A 19,772-nucleotide genomic window follows, 5' to 3' on the forward strand; every position below is an offset into this window, starting at 1 on the left:
GCAGCACTCTCAAGACATAATGACAAGATCTAAAGTTTAACCCCTTCACCACCAGGCCATTTTCCATTCATTTGCTTTGTTTTTTGCTCCTTTTCTTCCCAGAGCCACGACTTTTATATTTTTCTGTCAATATGGCCGTGTGATGGCTTGTTTTTTGCGGGATGAGCTGTAATTTTGTAACAAATCACTAATTTTACCACATAATATACTGGAAAACAAAAAAAAATTCCAAATGCAGTCAAATTTCAGGAAAAGTTAAATTCCACCATTTTTTAGGGTTTTTTTTTCTATGTTCATAAATGCTAAAACTGACTTGCCTTTATGATTCTCCCAGTCCTCTCAAGTTTGAAGATGCCAAACATGCATAGGTTCTTTTTTATTTAAGTGGTGAAAAAAAGATCAAAGTTTGTGAAAAAAAAAGGCGCCATATTCTGAGATCTGGGACTGGGTGAGGGCTTATTTTTTGAGCACTGAGCTGACGTTTTTATTGATGCTATTTTAGGGTAGATACGATATTTTCATCGCTTCTTACTGCATTTTATTGCAATGTTGTAGCGACCAAAAAAATGGAATTTGATTTTTTTTCCCGTTACATCGCTACCAATTAGATTAATTATTTTTATATTTTAATAGATCTGGTGTTTCTGAAAGTGGAAATACCAAAAATGTGTATTTTTTTATTTTGAATGGGGCAAAAGGGGGTGAACGTTTACATTTTTTAAATTTTCTTTATATTTTTTAAAACATTTTTTAACACATTTTTCTTGCTTCAATAGTCTCGTTAGGAGAAGCTGTAATCTTCTGATGGCTTGTCCTAGACTAAGGCCCTGCTATGTGTAGCAGAAATGCTCATCTGCGATAAACATCATCCAGGGGCGACACTCATAGCAGATCAGCAATCATAACCACAGTGGTCTCCTGAAGACCCCCGGTTGTCATGCCAACTCATTGTCGCCCCACAATCATGTGACAGGGGCATTGATAGGTGGAGTTATTAATGTGTTTCTGGCGCGATCTTGTTAAGTGTCGCTGTCAGAGATTGACAGCAGCATTTAACATATTAGGAGCTGTGTGTGGATCGTGATTCCACCCGCCGCTGTTAGCGACACATGACATCTGATTTTATCGGCTGTCATGTGCCGGTTAAAGATGCTGGCTCAGCACCAGTGCCCTCATCAAAGAGGGAGACATGACATATGACATATATATATGTCATATGTTGTGAATGGATTAAAGGGAAACTTTCAGATGACACGTGCTGTCCAAATGTAAAGAGGAAGACCGGGCTGTGGGTACCTGCATCATGCCAGGCCTGGGACTGTCAAGGCTGCGTCCAGTGTTGCTGGGGGGGAAATAATGAGGAACGGAACAGGTCCCATGACCCAGGGAGAGCAGGCATGGCTAGGCCACACAGTGAACAGGAAGCACGGGAAAGAGACAGGGTTTTCCTGCAGGCAGCGAGAGTGGGAGCAGTTGTGCAACACGCTTCGCAGTGTGAGAGACAGCATGGAGACATGCCCTCGGCAAAATTTACACAAACACTCCAGTAAGTCAGTGAGTGTGCAGAGCGCCGCATGCCTGGCTAAGCAGAGTGCAATGCTCACGTGGAGGAGTGGTTACCAGGTGCAGGACCCTGAGGTGCGTTCCCAATTGCTGATATATGTACAGCAGCAGACTCAGCACAAATGTAAGACACAGAATACAGCAACACTTCCCACTTTAGCTGCACAGATTTATGGACTAGGAGCTCAGCGGGCAAAACCGGTGACCGCCCGTTGCCACCAGAAGCAGGACCATGATTCTTTGGGATCCATCTGAGGACACCACACCAGCTGTTGCCGGTACTCCAACTCCCATCAGACTGTTTGTGGATGAGGATCAGAGAAGACAACAATGCAAATGAGGATGTCGAGTCCATATGGGTCGAAATACATGGAGGGAAAAATAATAACAAAATTCTTATTGGGAACTGTTACAAACCCCCAAATATAACAGAAATCATGGAAAGTCAACTACTAAGGCAGATAGTTGAAGCTGCAACCCATAATGAGGTTCTTGTTATGGGGGACTTTATCTACCCGGATTTTAACTGGGAAACAGAGACCTGCGAAACCTATAAAGGCAACAGGTTTCTGCTAATAGCCAAAAATAATTATCTTTCACAATTGGTGCAGAATCCAACCAGAGGAGCAGCACTTTTAGCCCTAATACTATCTAATAGACCTGACAGAATAACAAATCTGCAGGTCGTCGGGCATCTAGAAATAGCGACCACAATATTGTGCAGTTTCACTTGTCTTTCACAAGGGGGACTTGTCAGGGAGTCACAAAAACACTGATCTTTAGGAAGGCAAAGTTTGACCAACTTAGAGATGCCCTTAATCTGGTTGACTGGGACAATGTCCTCAGAAATAAGAATACAGATAATAAATGGGAAATGTTTAAGAACATCCTAAATAGGCACTGTAAGTGGTTTATACCTTGTGGGAATAAAAGTACAAGAAATAGGAAAAACCCAATGTGGCTAAAGGGCCAGTCACACTAAGAGATATCGCTAGCAATATCGCTGTAACTAGTGACGTTATAGCGATATTGCAAGCGATATCTCTGTGTGTGATACTTACCTACAACCCGCTCCCCCGCTGGTTATCGCTGATCGCGCGAGAACGTTCAGGAATGTTTCTTGTCGTCAGCTTCCTGCGGCGCTTCCTGCTGTGAAGACGAGCGACGCGTGGACGCGGGCGGGAGGACGCAGGATCGCCTGGTGTGACAGGTAAGTAGCGACCCCCGTCCCCAGCGATGTCGCTAGTGAGATCTGCCTGTGTGGCAGCTCACTAGCAACCACTTAGCGATGTACCAGCGATCCTGACCGCGTCATATCGCTGGTCGGGATCGCTGGTACATCGCTAAGTGTGACAGTACCTTAAGCAAAGAAGTAAGAGGGGAAATTACCAGTAAAAGAAGGCATTTAATCTACTAAAGCAGGATGGCAACTGTGAGCTCTAAAAAACTATAGGGAGAAAAATACTTTATCTACAAAACTAATTAAAGCTGCCAAAAAGAAAACAGAGAAGCACATTGCTAGGGAGAGTAAAGGGCCTGTCACACTAAGCGATATCGCTAGCAATATCACTATAACGTCACTGGTTTTTGTGACGTTATAGCGATATTGCTAGCGATATCGCTATGTTGATACTTACCTCCGACCGCTCCCCCGCTGTTTATCGCTGATCTCACGAGAACGTCCTGAGCCGTGGACGTGGGCAGGAGGATGTCAAGATCGCCTCGTCTGACAGGTAAGTAGCGGCCCCCCCGACCCCTGCGATGTCGCTGGTGAGATCTGCCTGTGTGGCAGCTCACTAGCGACCACTTAGCGATGTACCAGCAATCCTGACCGTGTCATATCACTGGTCAGGATCGCTGGTACATCGCTAAGTGTGACAGTACCTTAAGACTAATCCCAAACTGTTTTTCAATTGTATCAATAGTAAAAGAATCAAAAGTGAAAGTGTAGGCCCCTTAAAAAATTGTGAAGAAAGAATAGTTGTAGATGACGAGGAAAAAGCTAATATATTAAACACCTTCTTCTACACTGTATTAACGGTGGAAAAAAATGCTAGGTGACATGCCGAGAGACAAAGAAAACCCATTATTATGGATCACCAATCTAACCCAAGAAGAGGTGCGAAACTGGCTAAATAAGATTAAAATAGATAAATCTCCTGGTCCAGATGGCATATTCCAACGAGTACAAAGAGATCTAAGTAATGCAAGAGACAAACCATTATTTCTTATATTTAGGGACTCTATAGGGACTGGCGCATAGCAAATGTGGTACCAATATTCAAAAAGGGCTCTAAAAGTGAACCTGGAAATTATAGGCCAGTAAGTCTAACCTCTATTGTTGGTAAAATATTTGAAGGGTTTCTGAGGGATGTTATTCTGGATTATCTCAATGAGAATAACTGTTTAACGCCATATCAGCATGGGTTTATGAGGAATCGATCCTGTCAAACCAATCTAATCAGCTTTCATGAAGCGGTAAGCTATAGACTGGACCAAGGTGAGTCTTTGGATGTGGTATATCTTGATTTTTCCAAAGTGTTTGATACCGTGCCACACAAGAGGTTTGCACACAAAATGAGAATGCTGGGTCTGGGGGAAAATGTGTGTAAATGGGTAAGTAACTGGCTTAGTGATAGAAAGCAGAGGGTGGTTATAAATGGTATATTCTCTAACTGGGTCACTGTGACCAGTGGGGTACCACAGTGGTCAGTGTTGGGACCTATTCTCTTCAACATATTTATTAACAATCTGATAGAATGTTAAAACAGTAAAATATCAATATTTGCAGATGCTACAAAACTATGTAAAGCAGTCAATACAAAAGAAGATAGTATTCTGCTACAGATGGTTCTGGATAAGTTGGAAACTTGGGCCGAAAGGTGGCAGAAGTGGTTTAACATTTTGATAAATGTAAGGTTATACACATGGGAAGAAGAAATCAATATCACCATTACACACTGAATGGGAAACCACTGGGTAAATCAGACATGGAGAAAGAGTTGGGGATCCTAGTTAATGATAAACTTACCTGGAACAGCCAGTGGCAGGCAGCGGCTGCCAAGGCAAACAGGATCATGGGGTGCATTAAAAGAGCTTTGGATACACATGATGAGAACATTATACTGCCTCTATACAAATCCCTAGTTAGACCGCACATGGAGTACTGTGTACAGTTTTGGCCACCGGTGCTCAGGCAGGATATAATGAAACTAGAGTGAGTACAAAGAAGGGCAACAAAATTAATAAAGGGGATGAGGGAACTACAATACCCAGAGAAACTAGAAAAACTAGGATTATTTAGTCTAGAAAAAAGACAACTGAGGGGCAATCTAATAGGTATGTATATGTATATAAGGGTACAATACAAATATCTCTCCGAGGATCTGTTTATACCAAGGAAGGTGAGGGTCATAAGGGGGCATTTGCTGCGTCTGGAGAAAAGAAGGTTTTTCCACCAACATAGAAGAGGATTCTTTACTGTTAGAGCAGTGAGAATCTGGAATTTCTTGCCTGAGGAGGTGGTGATGGCGAACTCCGTCGAAGGGTTCAAGGGAGGCCTAGATGTCTTCCTGGAGCATAACAATATTGTATCTTACATTGATTAGGTTCTTTAAAAGGACGTAGATCTGGGGACTTATTCTGATGGAATATACGCTGAACTGAATGGACAAATGCCTTTTCTTCGGCCGTGCTAACTATGTTACTATGTTAAGTGTCGTTTAACTATCAGACTGTTGCATTAACTATATATTTCCCTTCTTTCCTGTTACTGTTTATTATCTCCCTGTGAGGAGATAATTTTCATCCTTTTGTTAAAAATTAAATAATATTGTTATACAGCATTGTTCTGAAATCACTGCATTATTGCATTCCCATACCTGCTTACAAAAACTGTGGGCAACATGTATCAGCCACTGGCTTTGTGCTCAGTCATGTATGCCTGTTTTTGAAATGGCGCAACACAATATTAATAGCTGTCATGGACTGAGCCGTGCTATTGATACAGGTGGGTCACCAGCAGTTTTCCCCCCTTCTGTTGATAGTGACTGACAAGTCTCTGCCTATACATGCACACAGGCAGAGGCTTGTTAGTCACTGTCAGCATGCGGAGATAAGCCATCGTAGATCCACCTATATGACTAATCACCCATGCAACTCGGTCCCTGGTGGCTATAAAAAGCATATTTTTCTCTGAAATGCTGCAGCAAACATATATGGCTGTGATCAAACAGCTAGTTGTTGATACATGCTGCCCATGATTTGGGCAGCATGAATCTGACAGGTTCCTTTTAAAAGTAAACTCTTGTTCTTGACATTATGTCATAAGGGAGCTGCAGCCTATAAGTGGCGGGTAGGGTGGGTACACGGGACCTGATATACACCTGTGACCTAAGAAAAGACTCACTTTAGATAGTACTATTGTGCCCATTAGGAAATTTATTTTGACTAATACATTCTTGTACCTTCACTAATATTATGTAATCTGATCGATGTTGAGTATTTTATATGGATGCTATTACTTCACTGGCATTATAAAGTTGCAGCCTAGTTCACATATGTATTATGTACAGATCCATTTTATGTGTCCCTCAAGCTGTGACGATTCTTTGTTCTTAACCTGTTTGTACTAATTTTTGTATGCTTTGAGTCAATAATAAAAGTTCTTTTTTCAAATGATTTGGAAAAATCTCTTTGCTTGCCTGGCCATATAGACTTTTGGGTCTGGACATTTAGGTGTTTTCATACATTTCAAAGTGAAATCTGATATAACAGCTGACACTACTTGGATATGTTATATTGATTTAATTCCTTTTAAAGCAGTCAATTAAAAATGCTTGGTAACTGTTTTAAGACTTTGGTTCTATAATCATACAGACTTGCTTGAACTCTGATATCATATGTGAAATCACCAAGTTAAAAAGCACCAAACATTAGCTCTTCCGATGTCTGATTAAGTAGTGCCCCATAACATAACAGTTCTATAACAGCTTTTCATGGAATTCTGCATTGTATGTGTCCTCCGTTATTCCTCCTTGAAATGTATGATTAAATTGACAAATGGATGTTCCATTCCTCCAGTCAATAGGCTACATATTTAGAGACTCGTGTCAAGTCTGTGCATATTGTGAAATTGCGTGGAAGCACACCCTCTTGGCAAAAGGCATTAGTGAAGACAATGTACTGATAAATTCCCAGGAGAAAAAACTCAGACAATGTGGAGCATGCATGGAGAGTTTACTAAAGCAGAAATGTCTTGGCATCTGACAGACTCTATTTGAACATTTCCAATATCTACTAAGTAATGAGTTTGTTTTGTGTGAACATTTTATCTTCAGCACGACATAATAATACAAGACTGACAAGAGAGAACCGCTTCCCAATCACAGGAAGGTGGAAAGTTTAATTATGACACAGCTAATGGTTTGTTTCCCACTGAGTCACATCTGATACTAGGCAAATAAAGATTAATTACATAAAAGATCTTCTGAAGATTGGAAAATACTGCTCGGCACATGATGATTTTTAAGAACGTAATGAAAAATGTAATTACCAAATAATAAATTAATTTTGTTCTGCTGGTTATAATAAGCAGAAGTCTGTGCTTTTTAAATAATAACTTTAGTTATATATAATAGTGATAAATTGCTATGGGGTATGAACTAGAAACTCATAAAATACACAATGCATGGACAAAGCATGTGGACCCATGACCATCATATCTTTTATACACGTTCTGTACATGCATTTCCAAACCACTGGTGGTATTATGAAGTCGGACCCAATTTTGTGAGTACAATAGCATTTCTATCTTCTAGGAAGACTTTCTGCAAGATTTTGCAGCATGCTGATGAGAATTTTTGCCAACCGAGCCAAAGAAGCACTTGTGAGGCTAGACACTATTACTGGACTCTGGATTTGGCTTGCTGTTGATGGTCCATTTCATTCCAAAGGTGTTTAATGGGGTTACAACTGTTCACAGGTTCTGTGCCTTTAAGATCCACTCCCATCTACAAACATTTTAACATTCCTAGCAATGCATTACTTTCAGAAGATAAAGTATGTGTTTGTCTTTTTAAAACACAATTACTCCCCCTTCACAAAAAGTATTCCTCAAAAAATGCAAAAACTCAGTATAGTTTCTTATGACAAGCAAACACACCATATTTGACAAACACTAACTTGGTATTTTTTTCTGTAAAAAAAATTCTGTAGGGTTGCTGCTTTCTATTGCTATTGCTTTCTCACCACCAGGACCAGATCTTTGCGAGTGGGGGTCCGTGCAAGTGAGTGGTCTTCCGACGCCAGTAAAAAACTTCAATTGGTTGTGTGTCCTTGGAAGCACATACAGCTGAAGTGTATTGAGATGCACAGACCCATCTGGTTCATGTGTGGCAATACATGCTGCTGGCCAAACAGAAGCCAGCAGCTGACGTCAGTGTGCAATGGACTGGGGCGCATGGCAGTGATGTCATGCGCTCTTGTCACTTGCACACTGAAGTCAGCTGCTGGGTTCAGAAAAACTCGTAGCGCTGTGGGGAGTGGAGAAATATTGAGTATAATTGTTTCTTTTTTCTATGTATTAAAGAACAGTGGCAGAACTGGGAACATATATACCAAGGACATATACCTGCATAAGGGACATATAACCAGGATGGGGACTAGGATAAAGTACATATATACCAGGATCAATGTGAGCTGTGGCAAGAAGGTTTGCTGTGTCTCTCAGCATAGTGTCCAGAGGCTGGAGGCGCTACCAGGAAACAGGCCAGTACACCAGGAGACGTGGAGGGGGCCATAGGAGGGCAACAACAAAGCAGCAGGTCTGCTACCTTCGCCTTTTTTGCAAGGAGGAACAGGAGGAGCACTGCCAGAGCCCTGCAAAATGACCTCCAGCAGACCACAAATGTGCATGTGTCTGCACAAACGGTTAGAAACCGACTCCATGAGGATGGTCTGAGTGCCAGATGGGGGTTGTGCTCATGGCCCAACACTGTGCAGGATGCTTGGCATTTGCCACAGAACACCAGGATTGGCAAATTTGCCACTGGCGCCCTGTGCTCTTCACAGATGAAAGCAGGTTCAAATTGAGCACATGTGACAGACTTGACAGAGTCTGGAGATGCCGTAGAGAGAGATCTTCTGCCTGCAACATCCTTCAGCATGACCGGTTTGGTAGTGGGTCAGTAATGATGTGGGGTGGCATTTCTTTGGAGGGCCGCACAGCCCTCCATGTGCTCACCAGAGGTAGCCTGTCTGCCATTAGGTACCGAGATGAGATCCTCAGACCCCTTGTGAGACCATATGCTGGTGCGGTTGGCCCTGTGTTCCTCCTAATGTAGGACAATGCCAGACCTCATGTTGCTGGAGTGTGTCAGCAGTTCCTGCAAGATGAAGGCATTGAAGCTATAGAATGGGCCAACTGTTCCCCAGACCTGAATCCGATTGAGCACATCTGGGACATCATGTCTCGCTCCATCCACCAACGTCACGTTGCACCACAGACTGTCCAGGAGTTGGCGGATGCTTTAGTCCATTCCACAACGAGAAAAATCGAAAGAAATGTCCAGTATTCAATTTAAAACAATGTTTATTGAAAATTCAAGACACTAAGGAAGGGGTGGGAACAAAATACCAAAAGAAGGGGCAACACTGGGGATCAAATTGCACTTAATATATTGCACATAAGTATAATTTGGCTTCATAAGATGCAATATAATCAAGAAAAATTGATGAGCCAAAGAATAATAAATAATTAATATATGAATTAATATACAGATATAATGTGCATAAATATAAAGTGTCAGTGCAAGGAGATAGTTCATGAAATAGGCACAGGTATCGAACAGGGCAAAGAAACAATGTTTGTATAAAAGTGCAAAATTGCAGAAAAAAGGGGAAAAATCATAAAGGCAGGGCTAAGGCACACAGCCAGATAAAGTGCAAATGCAATTAATACATTCTTAGAAATTAGCCAAAGTATGAAGCAGTATATAATGACATGTGTCACAATCACATAAGGAGAAATATTAGGTGTATGTGCTCAATAGCAGATATAATGTTACACACCGGTATATGTGGCTGGAAACAGATATGCCAAAAATGCGCCCAGTACCTTGTGCCTACTTGTGCAGGATCCCCAGGATGCGCCCAACCCCGACGCACATTTCAGCAGCTCCTGCAAGATGAAGGCATTGAAGCTATGGACTGGGCCAACCAGTCCCCAGACCAGAATCCGAGTGAGCACATCTGGGACATCATGTCTCGTTCCATCCACCAACGTCACGTTGCACCACAGACTGTCCAGGAGTTGGCGGATGCTTTAGTCCAGGTCTGGAAGGAGATCCCTCAGGAGACCATCTGCTGCCTCATCAGGAGCATTTCTCTTCATGTATATTCATCACGAGCATGCCCAGGCATTATAGGGAGGTCATACAGGCACGTGGAGGCCACACACAATACTGAGCATCATTTTGACTTGTTTTAAGGACAATACATTCCCCTTTAATTTTGTGTGGGACTCCAAATCCAGGCCTCCATTGGTTAATAAATTTGATTTCCATTGATGATTTTTGTGTGATTTTGTGGTCAGCACATTCAACTTTGTACAGAACAAAGTATTCAATGAGAATATTTCATTCATTCAGATATAGGAGGGTTCCCTTTATTTTTTTGAGCAGTGTATATAACATAACCAATTTATTTTAAAAGCAGACATGCATATTTAGTTGTGGCAATTTGATAATTGCTCTCATTGGCCTGGGGCAACTCATAAAGTCCTATGGATTCCAGAACCATCTAAACGCAGACATTCTACCTCTCTGGTCCAGACGTCACCTCTGCTGTCCAGAATCCCAGAGTGTCTATCAGCCATACTCTCCTTCTTGTCCTCTCACTTACCAAAACTCAATGTGCACAACAGTGAACTCAATCCGCTGATTCAGAGTAACCCTTGACTCTGCCTGGTCCTTCAAACCGCACATCCAAGATCTTGCAACCTCCTGCTGCCTCCACCTCAAAAATATTTCCAAACTCCGTCCTTTCCTCAAAACTCAATCTACTTTAATGTTATCCCATGGCCTCATCATCTCCTGCCTCGACGGCTGCAATATCCTCCTCTGTGTCCTTCCGGCTAACACTCTCACATCTCCAGTACTTCCTTAACTTCACTGCCTGACTAATCCACCTCTCTCCTCACTATTCCTCTGCTTCTTCCCTCTGCAAATGCCTTACTGGGTTCCCAATTCCTCAACATATTCTGGTCAAACTACTAAAATTGACCAACAAAACCATCCATAATCTGTCTCCACCATATACCTGTGAACTAATCTCCCTGTAAGAATTCTGGATGTTGCTTGGAGCCTGTTTTGCCTTCGTCCAAGATGGAGTTTGGCACCTCACCCAGTCCTGGAACTTCCTGTCTGTCCTGCTATTTAAGTCAGGATCGGGAGATCCTCCTTTCCTGAGTATTTTGTTGCTGTTGACTCCTGAGCTTCTGCCTGTTTCTTCTGGACTCCTTGCTGCTGATGATCATTACTCAGTGTTCTACCTCTTCAAGTTCTGCAGCCTTCAGTCCTCTGTGCTGGTCCTTGACCCTGACTGGGATTACCTTTTGTCTGGATTTCTGGTGTGGAGCTACTCACTTCTGGAACTGCTGTGGTTAGTAAGAAATTCTTACACCATTATTTTTTCCATGACTGTGTCTGTTGGGCTGTGGTGCTAGACTTGAGTGGGACTTTTCAGCCCTAACATCTAGAGACATTCTCTTGCTAACGCTCCACCTGTGTATTGCTGAACTTTCATGTTTAAATACTGTGTGCATTCTCACTCATATTATTGCTGGACTTCCACATTTAAGTGCTGTGTGCATTCTCACTCATAGTATTGCTGGACTTCCATGTTTAAGTGCTGGGTGCATTCACCCTCACATTATTGCTGGACTTCCATATTTAAGTGCCATGTGCACTCCTGCATCATACTACTGCTGGACTGGTTCATATTAGCGGTCGTGCCCCGATATTCAGTTTGTTGAACATTTCTATATTGTGCTGTGCATTTCATTACTTTGCTAAATACACTTGTTTGCCTCAGCTTTGGTCTCAGATTCATTTTATCCCTAGCAATCAGATTCCATAGTACCCACATAATTGTTACTCTACTGATATTTTCCAACACGTAATAACCAGTCCTCCAAAACCTCCTTCCCTCCTTCACACTTATCCTATCCTCACCCAAACACCTCCAAACTGTCTCCCAAGTATTCCTCATCCTATGCCCCAACACATCTGATTATCCATTGCACTAAGAATTTTCAGACAGCAGTTGAAAACACATCTATTCAAGAAAGCTTACAGCCTGCAACAACCACCTCAACACCACCAAAGCTGCCGCAATCCCCCTCACCTACTGTATCCTTCCCCATTACCCTATAGACTGTAAGTCAACAAGACAGGGTCCTATCTTTACTGTACTAGTCTGTCATCCTTAGTTTTTACTGTATCTAATTTGTATTTGTGTTTTGTATGTAACCCCTCCCCATGTACAGCACCATGGAATCAATGGGACTCTAAAATTATATAATAAATAAAAAGAAGAAGAAAGGAATCAGTTATATACATATTATAACAGTGGAAGCAGTAATTGCATATGTTAAGAGAAGGAGCAGAGATACATCTTTATATCTCTATTATATAAAAGCTGGGAAACACGGTACCCAGTGGTTAGCACTGCAAGATTGGGGTCCTGGATTCAAATCCCACCATGGACATCTGCAAGGGGTTTGCTTGTTCTTTCTATGTTAGTGTTGGTTTCAAAAACATACTGGTAGAGAATTTAGATTGTGAGCCTCAATGTCTGTAAAGCACTGCAGAATAAAATGGTGCAATATAAGCAAGTAAAATAAAAAGGAACAGTTATTACATACAATATAATGTAAGGAAAGTTACCACATAACATATAAGTAATAAGTTACTGCCCACAGCGATATAATATGTGTGGTAACTGCTCCAAGTGTTATAATATATGCGCTCTCACAAATAGCAACTTATTAATTGTCCTAGATAAAAGAACCAGGTTGATATTTTCTGCCATTAGGTTGCTTACTGACCAGGGTGACAAGACTGTCATCCAGTCATCAATTTGCAGCACCAAACAAGGAAGTGGACGATGCTTGACCAACAAAACAAGGGCAATAGCAGCTTGAAGAATGGAAGAAATGTCTTTCATTGCTGGCTACGAAGGAAATGTGTGCCCAGTCTAAATATTTTGGAGAAATGTTTTGTGATTGAAACATAGGAGTGTGGTTTTTAAAGAGATGAAGGGTATATGTTTATAAAAAGTGTGGGCTTGATGTCATCTTTGGCCCATTTGTTAAAAAAAATGGAAGTGAAGGTTGGCAACCCTATTTGTCGAGTGTTAGACCTACAGCAATCTAATATTGATGACCTGTCCAATATCATAGTCTTGGACAACCACTTTAAGAAATGTTCCATCTATACATAATGTTTTATTATTATTCTGTCAAGTTTATAAGCAGTATACAATATGCTCCCATAATGCCTTTTGCGACAGCTGCAGAAAGACAGAACCTTAAAAATTAACAACATGTGTAGAGGGTTTGGATCTTTGTATCAGAGATCTCGATATTTACAGTAATCTTTTTAAGGTGAATTAGCAGAAAAGCTTTAACCTATTGGAAGATATATATTTTTTTTAAATTAACTTGCCCAAGCCAATGGTATCATTGACCTATCCTCTGGACTTCATTAATATTGTCATGCTCGCAAGTGGCGCACATGGTTTGTGGATCCACTGTGCCATGGGGCCAGGCTTGCCTTGGAGGGATGTAGCTAAGCGGCTACATAGTGTTCACTGGAGCTCCTAATGGTGTAGTCAGGCTTGAGCTGCAGGTAGCCATCAGGTACCACTCCTAGACAGTCTTCGGTACTGCAACTGCTGATCCCAGGGGTTAGGTTCGCTGGCTGGGGACACGGGAACGTGGTCACAGACAGGAAGCATTCTGAGACTGGCAGTATGGGCAATGAGGACTTCAGGGGTAGGTTCTTGTTTTCACACACAGGTCTTGGGAAATAGTTTGGGTACCGCCGATGCTGCTACAGGGTTCAGGTACCGCCAGAGCAGCTTCAGGGATCAGGTACTGCCAGAGTGATTTCAGTGTAAAAAATAAACTACATAAGACTGCAGGGACGAAACTTATAAAGATAATAACTAATATTAGACTAAGGATGGAGGACCTGGCAAGATACAGTTGTTCACACACACTACCAGTAACAAACAATAGGGGTTGCTCAGGCTCCTCCCGATTGGGGAGTGTGCCTTTCATACAAGATGCCTCCCCCGCTATTGGTTGTGGGCATCTTTGCAGGTGCACATGCTGTCGCTTTAAGAGCAGAGGAGTGCAGGCACGCTCATTATGTGCGTTGCCGGAAGTCAGGAGAAAGAGGGAGAAGAGTGCATGAATGCTGTGGGTGCTTTAAGTGTGTTTGTGTTCCCACAAGAAGAGAGCAGGGGAACTATGCGGGGGCGCCACCAACAATTACCCAAAAGTGATACCATTCTAAAAACTGCACCCCTCATGAAGTTCAAAACCACATTCAAGCAGTTTATTAACCCACCAGATGCTTCACAGGAATTAATGGAATGTGGAAGAAAAAAAGTGAACATTTAATTTTTTTCTCAAAAATTTAAACCCCAATTTTTTTTTATTTTTCCAAAGAAAACAGGAAAAAATGGACCCCAAATTATGTTCTGCAATTTCTCCTGAGCATGCTGATACCACTTATGTGGGGGAAAACCACTGTTTGAGCACACGGCAGAGTTCAGAAAGGATGAAGCGCTATTTGACCTTTTGAATGTAAAATTTGCTGGAATAATTAGCGGACGCCATGTTGCATTTAGAAAGCCCCGATGTGCCTGAACAGTGGAAAATGCTTACAAGTGACACAATTTTAGAAACTAGCCTTCTCAGGAAACTTATCTAGATGTGTGATGAACACATTCAACCCCCTAGGTGCATCACAGAAATTTATAACGTTAAGCCGTGAAAATGAAAAAAAAAATCACATTTTTCCCAGAAAAATGTTTTTTAACCAAAAGTTTTGCAACTTCCAAGGGTATCAGTAGAAACCCCCATATGTGGGGTAAAACTACTGTTTGGGCACACGGCAGGCCTCAGAAAGGAAAATGTAACATTTTGGAATGCAGACTTTGATGGAATGATCTGTGGGTGTCATGCAGCATTTAAAGAGCCCCTGAGGTGTGTTAACAGTGGAAACCCCCCACAAGTGAACCCATTTTGGAAACTAGACCCATCAAGGAATGTATCTAGATGTAAGGTGAATACCTTTAGCCCTCAGGTGCTTCACAGAAGTTTACAACATAGAGCCGTGAAAATAAAAAAAATCTAATTTTTACCACAAAATGTAGTTTTAGCCCCTTTTTTATTTTCACGAGGGTAACATGACATAATGGACCCTAAAAAATGTTGTGCAATTTCTACTGAGTACAAAAATGCCCCATATGTGGTCAGAAACTACTTTTGAGGTACAGTGAAAAGGTCAGAAGGGATGAAGTGCCACAATTTCTGCTGAATGTAGACATACCCCATATGGGTGTGGCTGAACAGTGCTGCTTAGCCATATTGCAATACTCAGGAGACATGGAGCACTCCTGGATTTGCTTCCTGTGGTGCAAATTTTCCTAGAAAAGTTTGCGGACTCCAAATACAACGCCCATAAGTGCCAGAAATGCAGAATCCCCCCTTTAGTTACCCTATTTTGGAAATTATACCCTTTTGGGAATTTATCTTCGGATGTAGTGACAATTTTTGACTCCATGGGTGTTCTACAGAAACAAGTAGCAGTGGATGTTGCTGAGTGAAAATTTCAAACTGCCATTTTAGTCCCCAGTAGGTTGTAGTTCCAAGTACGTTGTAGTGACCAGTACATTGTAGTGACTAGTACATAGTGGTGCCCAATATAGTCTGCCCATCTCATTCTTTTGGAGACATTTGCCATAAATTATGTGGGTTGTCATCACTACGGAAATGCCAAACAATGCGCATAATCTAACTATCTTGGTAGTGCTTGGTGACCAGGATGTCATCATCGCGGGGGCCCGATTGGAGGACAGAGTGGGCTCCCTCTCTCTGTCTGCATTATAAATGCTGCGATTGATTTCAATCTCAGCATTCACAGGGTTAAAGTGCTGGAAGCAGTGCAGGCACTGCTCCTGGCACTGAGTGCCAGGTGTCAGCTGTCAGAATCAGCTAACAGCTAGAGGCGACCAAGCATGCACAGATATTGAGCACGCATAATTGCCGTGACATATTCATGCTTCCAAGGTTGACATTCAACATCATGCCCAAAGTTAACATTCAACATCATGCCAAAAGTTTTGGCCCAAATCCCTGGCACAAAAATAGCCAACAACAAATGGGTTTAAGGTTAGACAAGAAAGTCTAAACATGTGCCATATTTACCAAGCAGCTATTAAACACTACAATGCATCTGTCTCATTTGAATCCTTTCCCATTAAGAGCAATTTTATTTTTGCGTCTTCAGTTATTCTTCTCCTTCCACAACTTTTTTTATTCTTCCATAGACATAACGATAAGAGGGCGTGTTTTTTTGTTCGACAAGTTGTAGTTTTGATTGACATCATTCATTTGCAGCTTAATGACCAGGCCAATTTTTACAATTCGGACCACTGTCAATTTATGAGGTTATAACTCTGGAATGCTTTAAAGGATCCCGCTGATTCTGAGATTGTTTTTTGTAACATATTTTACTTCATTTTAGGCCTGTTTCACATTTCCGTTTTTTGACGTCAGTCAAAATCCGCCACTTTTAGAAAAAAGCGGATCCGCCACTTTTTTGGCGGATCCGTTTTTTCCCCCCATAGACTTACATTAGCAGCGGATTTAGACTGATGGTCGTCCGTCTCATCCATTTTTTGATGGATCCATCAGAATTCTAGCTGCTCCCGGGCGGAGGAGACAGACTCTGAAACATTTTTTCACAGTGACGGTCCGCTATTTTGTATTGCGTATAGCATTCCGGAAAGGCCATGAAGAAAAGGCGGTGGTTGCTTTAAATTTCACCCTCTTGCCAGCTACAGCGGATCCGTATGCAAAACGGTTCCAGTGGCATCAGTTTGGCCCATGACAGAGATGGATCCGTTTTTTAACCGCCTGGCGGATTTTGACTGACCTTGAAAGACGGAAATGTGAAACAGGCCTTAGTGGCAAAACTTCTTCTATATAACTTGTGCTTAGTTATGAAAAAAAACAGAAATATGTCAAAAATTTTGAAAATTTGGCAATTTTCAAACTTTAAATTTTTATGGCCTTAAATCAGAGAGATATACAACACAAATTTCTTAACAAATTTCCCACATGTCTATTTTACATCAGCACAATTTTGGAGGCAAATTTTTTTTGTTAGGAAGTTATAAGGGTAAAAGTTGACCAGCGATTTCTCATTTTTACAACAAAATTTACAAAACCATTTTTTTCAGGGACCATATCATATATAAAGTCATTTTGAGGGTGTACATGACAGAAAATACCCAAAAGTGACACCATTCTAAAAACTGGACCCCTCAAGATGCTCAAAACCACATTCAAGAAGTTTATTAACCCTTTACGTGCTTCACAGGAACTGATGCAATGTGGAAGGAAAAAATTAACATTTACGGTAACTTTTTTTTGCAAAAAATTTACTTCAGAACCAATATTTTTTATTTTCATAAGTGTTAAAAGAGAAAATGAACCACAAAATTTGTTGTGCAATTTCTCCTGAATACGCTGATACCAAATATGTAGGGGTAAACCACTTTTTGGGTGCAAGGCAGAGCTCGCAAGGGAAGGAGTACCGTTTGACTTTTTCAATGTTAAATTAGCTGGAATTGAGATCGGACGCCATGTTGCGTTTGGAGAGCCCCAGATGTGCCTAAACAGTGGAAACCCTCAACAATTGAGCCCATTTTGGAAACAAAATCCCTTAAGGAACTTATCTAGATGTGTGGTGAGCACTTTGAACCCCCAAGTGCTTCACAGAAGTTTATCACGCAGAGCAATGAAAATAAAAAATCATTTTTTCTTCCTCAAAAATGATTTTTTTAGCCCGCTATTTTTTAATTTCACAAGCCTAACAGGAGAAATTGGATCAAAAAAGTTGATTTGCAATTTATCCTGAGTACATTGACTCCCCATATGTGGGGGGGTAATCACTTTTTGGGTGTATGGGAGCGCTCGGAAGGGAAGGAGCCCCATTTTGGAATGCATACTTTGATGGAATGTTCTGCAGGCGTCATGTTGCATTTGCAGAGCCCCTGATGTGTCTAAACAGTAGGAACCCCCACAAGTGAACCCATTTTGGAAACTAGACCTCTTAAGGAACTTATCTAGATGAGTGGTGAGCACTTTGAACCCCCAAGTGCTTCACAGAAGTTTATAACGCAGAGCTGTGAAAATAAAAAACCTTTTTTTTCTAGAAAAGTGATTTTTTTAGCCCCCAATTTTTTTATTTTCCCAAGGGTAACAGGAGTAATTAAACCCCCAAAGTTGATGTGCAATTTGTCCTGAGTATGCTGATGCCCCATTTGATGGGGTAAACCACTGTTTGGATACATGCCTGGGCTTGGAAAGCAGGGAGCACCATTTGACTTTTTGAGTGCAAAATTGGCTGGAATCAATGGTGGGGCCATGTCCCGTTTGGAGACCCCCTGATGTGCCGAAATAGTGGAAACCCCTCAATTCTAGCTCCAACCCTAATCCCAACACATCCCTAACCCTATTCCCAACCCTAGCCCTAACCCCTAACCCTAAACCTAATTTTAACCCTAATTCTAACCCTAACCCTAATTCCAACCCTAACCCTAATTCTAATCCTAACCCAAATGGAAAAAAGAAAATAAATATATTTTCTTTATTTTATTATATTTCCCTAACTAAGGGGGTGACAAAGGGGGGGTATTTACTATTTTTTTAATTTGATCACTGTGATAGGGTTTATCACAGTGATCAAAATATACCTGTAATGAATGAATGGAATCTGCCGGCAGGCAGATTTGGTAGGCGAACTGCACATGCGCCCGCCATTTTCTTCCCGGATGAAGATGGCGGCGTCCACCGGAGGAAGCAGGAGGACCCAAGGACAACCAGGAGGTACTGATCACATCAGAGGAGAGAGAAAGTAAATGCAAAATTGCGGCTTTTTTTGCAGTCGCCGTTATACGGTTAATAACGGCGATTGCTAAAGCGGGGTCGGTAAATACCGACCTGAATCATGCTCTCTGAGGGGGGAAAATCTGTCTCTTGGGGGTGCTATACACTTTTTCCACAGCGCCGTGAATTCACAGCGCTGTGGTTTAAGTACCCTTAACTACTGGCCTAAAAAGGCATATATGCAGTCGTTAAGGGATTAAACTTGCTGTGTGTTTATTTGCAATATAATTATAGGATTAGTAATGAATAGGTGTCTTATAGATGCCTCTCTATTACTAAGCCATGAACTTGATGTCACCAGACAGCACAAAGGTGACATCAACACCACAAATATGAACCCCACTTGCCACTGCCACAGGGCAAGTGGGAAGGGCTGGACAAAGCACCAGAATTGACTCATATAATAGATGCACCTTTTCTGGGTGGCTGCAGGCTGCTATTTTTAGGCTTGGTGGCCAATATCGATAGCCCCTTACCAGCTTGAGAATGCCAGCCACCATCTGTCAGCTTTAGTTTGGCTGGTTGTCATAAATTGGGAGGACCCCATGCCATTTTTTACAATTATTTATTTAAATAATTTAAAAAAAACAGGGTGTGGACCACTCTATTCTTGGTGACCAGCCTTGCTAAAGCTGACAGCTGATGGTTTCAACCCCTAGCTATCAGTTTTGCCTGGCTGGTTATCAAAAATACAGGGAAACTCACGCTGCTTTCATTTTTTAATTATTTATTTAGAGCACCGGCTGAAGAATACTCCCATCAATCACTGCCTGCTCTCACTATTATTAGTGGCAGCAGGTGTAGGCTGATCGGATCAGTAGTCCCATCAGCCAATGCCAGTGACCAGAGGTAAAATTTTTAGCTCTGATCACAGCTGTGGGCTCATGCTGTCATTTGACAGCATAGCTGTGGGCTCATGCTGTCATTTGACATCTTGGGAACAGCGACTGTCTGGCAGTAA

This window comes from Dendrobates tinctorius, unplaced genomic scaffold (assembly GCF_039654945.1).
Source record: "Dendrobates tinctorius isolate UK_male_01 unplaced genomic scaffold, ASM3965494v1 ptg000097l, whole genome shotgun sequence".
Lineage (NCBI taxonomy): Eukaryota > Metazoa > Chordata > Amphibia > Anura > Dendrobatidae > Dendrobates > Dendrobates tinctorius.